Genomic DNA, 4,831 nt, shown 5'->3' with positions numbered 1-4,831 from the left:
ATAGAATGGCGTGATTCTATCGTAGTTATCTCAGAGCACTTCTGGAACAATTGAAAGGCAGCTGATGAGAAATGTTATTCTTTTCTCAAAGGAAAAAAGTCCTAAAAATGATTAATCACCTCACATGACCTTTTGAAAGTAAGTTTTGTGAACTGGGAAACTAGACATTTTTTTACAATTAATATCTGATTTTTTTGACATTTTTAATATTGCAGCTGGTTTAACATACACTGTTTGAAATTGACAAGTACCCTGAACTCCCCATAGACATCTTCTTGAGCATGTTACACACCAGAGCCGTACCTCCTTTTTATAATTCATTGTTTTGATTGGAATATAAATGAAACTTGAATTAAATGAAGGCACAAAACTTCATCTTTACCTCATTTCTTCATCCATTTGCCTGTCCAAGGCCAATGATAGCCTGTGGGCAGTGGCTGTTGCTCTGCTTTGGAGTCATGTTTCACTGAAGTTAGTATTTCCTGTATGATTTCCTTTTTTCTTGGACAAGCTCTACAACACACCACTTAAACCCATGGAGGAACAAAGCCTGGATAAAGGAAATTTTTACCTGAAAGCCAGTTCATGTATTGCTCATGTCCCCTACATCCATAGCTGATGCTGGAAGTGTGCAGGGATGGATTATCAAAGAGTTTAAGCATAATTAAATTATGAATTTTCCAACTATGAATAACGAGGTTAAATAATACTATAGAGCAAATGTATTTTGGAACCTTTTCTATTTAACTTCTGGGCTGCTTCTTTTAAAACCCCCTATTAGATATGATAGGTGGGTTCATTTAGTCAGTAACACTGCTCACCATCACTACAGTCTTTAACCTAAAATCTGAAGCACTTGAACTGAAATCGAAGCCTGTTCCAAAACTGAAGAATTACTTGTTTTCCAGCCTATGTGTTTATTTTATATAGAAGTGACTTATTAAAGTTAATAGTGCAATAAAAACCCCATTAAAGCATTTAGTGCACAAAGCCAGTCAGCACAGTATCCTTTTTAGGAGAGTTATGAATCAACATGTCAAGGAGCCCAGACAAATCTAGGAATTCTTTTCTTATAGCCTGCAGCCATGTGCTTTTTTGCTCTTTATTATAAATAACATTAAAGCGTGTGTTTGAGAAGACCCACCAAATATGTTTGAATGGCCTCTATAGCCCTGAGCAAGGAAAAGATCACATAGTCAAGAACTGAATATTCTGAGGATGATACACTTGGAATATTTTTTCTGCTCTATGAACTATTCCTTCCTAAAAATTCCAACAAAACCAACAAAGGAAAAAAGCCCCAAAATACACAAACCAGAAAGAGAAGGAAAGAAAAGACCTTGGTGCTTAGATCCTAAACGTTCTTTTTTTCCCCCCACAAGTGAGGGATGACGTTTATAAAAAGCATTTCCTGAAGTGAGTTGTCATTTCTCTTCCTTTTCCACAAAACCAGGCAAGCATTGCTGAAAAGGGAATACTTGCAGCTATTTTTTCTCCTCCTATGACAGGAGAAAAGTTTGTCAAGAACCAATACTGGAATATTCATCCTAGTCCATTTCTAAGTTAGAAAGTTAAGATTTGGCAAAGAATTTTCCTTGGGGTTTAGGGATCCCCCCCTCAATGTCAAATAGTGAAAAATATGCTTTTGCTAAAAAATTCCACTTTTCTAACCAAAATTTCCAAGCTCTAAAATGAATACAGAACCCATTCATTTCAGGTCCATATGATTGACACTGATATATTTCAGTTTGAAATGATCAGCTGACTTTTGTTGCAAGGCAGATGAAGATTCGTCAATAATCTTATGGGGATTGCTGCTCTCAGGAGCTGTTTTCCAGGATAACTTTATTATTCTCCCTTAAAATGAGCTTTAAAATGTGTTTTCTCCTGCAATGAGGAAGATTTCTGCCTGCTCCAAGCCCAACACCAGTAATTTGAACGCAAAGTGTTGAGCAATGATTGGAAAAAACCTTGATGGGTTGTGACAGATGGCACATGTAAGGATTTCAAGAGGATTTTTAGGATTTCAAGACTAAATTCTCTTGCTGAAAATATTCAAATACAGAAAACTGGGCTCATTGTGCAAAAGTAAGTGCTCTTGGTTGTGTTTTTTAGCTCTTGCAAAGCCACCTAAACGTGACTCCTGGCCTTAACTTGTCCCTCCTCACTGGGGCAAGTTCTCCACAGCAGACACCAAACCTCTGCCTTGCACTGAACTGTGCCTTTGCCAGACTCAAATGCAAACTAGGATGAACTCTCCTCATTCATCTTCTTAAAGCTTTGAGCATATTTTTAGATTAGCAAAGATGCTTTTCAAGAAATGTTAAAAACAGATAAGGAAAAAATAGGGAAACGGACAATCCTGAGGACTTTAGTTTTGTTTTATTCTCTTTGAAAATCTTGACCTAAATCCTAAAAGTTTTGCCAAAAAAACACACAAAAAAGATATTTGATCCCTACTAGTACAAGAGTTCTGACCTCCCAGTGAAAGAGCTGTTCTCCCTTATATGTGGGTGGAATATAAAGTTTTAATAAACTCTACCATTCTGAGTCATTCTAATCCTATTATCTCTCAATCCTTTTGCTGTTCTCTATGCATATACATCTGCAGAGGTTGGGCTGGATTTTTCCTCTACTCAAATCACCTCTGCTACTCTCCCACTGGGCAGAGCAATGAACTAAAATCAAGAGCTCTGCCCTCCCTGAGGCCACCTGGGACACACATCCCTATGCTTTCCATAGGGGCACCTGGAGGCCACCACATCTCCTCCCAGTTCTGCCTTTGTTTGGGGTAAAGAGTGGTGTCTGGAGAAGGTGCAAGAGGAAATTGTTCCCTGTGAGAGTGGGGAGGCCCTCAGGCACAGGGTGTCCAGAGAAGTTGTGGCTGCCCCTGGACCCCTGGAAGTGTCCAAGACCAGGCTGGACAGGGCTTGGAGAAACCAGGGCTAGTGGAAATTGTACCTGCCCATGGCAGGGGGTAGCACTGGATGAGCTTTAATGTCCCCTCCAACCCCAAACCATTCTGTGGAGATATGACATCATCTGCACATGAGGTGATCTCATCCTGTTCAATTTTACTTTAGTTGGGGTTTTTTTGTTTTCTTGGTTTGCGTTCTTCCCAGTTGTGAACGACTGGGAGGGGTCTGTTAATCTCACCCGGAATGCTGAAATCTTCCCAGAGAGAGATGTCTCGCTAGAGACAATCTTCCAGGTGTCTGGACAGTCCTCCAGCCACCAGGCAACCTCAGCAAGGCACAGCCAGGGGCTGCAAGTGATCAGCTCTTAGCAGTGATTTCAGCCTTGCCTTGTGAGGTTCTCCCAGGCTGACACAGAGACAGGGAGACAGGAGAGTCGTGTGGTGATTCCACAGGAGTAGCCTTTATTATCCAGCACCCTGCAAAGGGGGCCAGGGACACCAGCTCCCTTCTGAGCTGGGCAGAGGCTGGCGGATTTATGGTGGAAAGAGAGGGTGGTACCAAAGGGGAAAAACCAATGGGTTAGAAAGAATCTACATGGGTATATCAGAGCATGATGGGAACTTGCCATGACCAGAGAGAGAGCAGCCTCATTTAAGGGTTATCTCTCCTGGGAAGGCTTAAGATGAGCTTATCACATTCCATTCAAGGGATATCCCTCTAGGGCAGAGGCTTGGCAGGCTCATCTGCCTCCACACCCAGTGATCTGCTTCCCTGGCAAAAAACCATGAAACAGCAGAAGTAGAAAGTTTTGCATATTCACACTTGCAAGATGAAAAATAGCACTACCTGCTGTTGTATTCCTAACTTCAAATTTGCTCATATTATCAGAGATTAATTAACCTCCAGACTTTCACATTGTCATATGTTAGAAACAGTTCTGTTTGTTTTTTTTTTTTTTTTTTTTTTTTTCAGTCAGGCTATTTCAGTGCCCAATTCCCTTCCTAACTGTCTCATATCCCTTCAGATAAGTTGATGTCCTCATACAGTTGAGCACCACGATAATGAGCAACGCTGAAATGTCCATATGGAAAAGCTGAGTGAGACTTCACACCAGAAATCAATATTTAGAACACCCTCAAGTGGCAGGTTTGCAATTAGCACAGCAGCTTAAAAGATCAATTGCACATGTTTTGCCTTGTGGTAATTAGTCACCATGCTGTGGAAATTCTTAAGTGCATGACATGATATTATTAATTAGAAATGACAGAAAAATCTAGATAACTGATTTTGACTGTGTAGAATTATCTGTAAAAGCTGCAGGGCTGCTTCTATTTGTAGACCAGCCTGGGAAAAAGGGAAATATTTTATTTTTGTTTTGTTGCATAATAAATACCAACACATAATTTCATTAATGATGATTTTTAGCTTCTGGGAATCTATTAGATGTTGCTTTTATGGTATTTTTGACATGTATTAAGTTTCATACATTACTCCAGATTTGACTCTCTTGGTGTGTCTTGCTTCTAAGAAATATGTCCATCAGATTTATAACTTGCTTAAGAAACACTGCAACTTTGTTTTGAGTATTTCTAAAATATTTGCTGGGCACAAAACCCAAATAAATTAAATTAGGCAGAATGTATGAAAAGAATAAGAGGAAAAAATACTTTTTATTTTTTCCTCTAAACCTTCATTAACTTAATTTATTTGAAGCAATGCGGTTTTCCCTGAAATCAAACCTCACTGGGTCCCTGTAGATACTCATTTAGAAGCTCTCCTTTCCCAAAATTCTCACCATTCTTTTTGTCTTTTTTTAGGCTTTGAAGTGCCCATGCATTTCTGCAGCTCGAGTTTTGGGAGAGGTGGCTGGGATATTCCCAGTGCTTGAGAAAAGCAGGATGTGTTTCTTTTCA

This window comes from Chamaea fasciata, unplaced genomic scaffold, assembly GCF_029207755.1.
Source record: "Chamaea fasciata isolate MVZ Bird 193981 ecotype frontalis unplaced genomic scaffold, bChaFas1.0.hap1 SCAF_6, whole genome shotgun sequence".
Classification (NCBI taxonomy): Eukaryota; Metazoa; Chordata; class Aves; order Passeriformes; family Sylviidae; genus Chamaea; species Chamaea fasciata.
The sequence above is the reverse complement of the archived record's forward strand: the minus strand, read 5'-3'. Positions refer to the sequence as shown.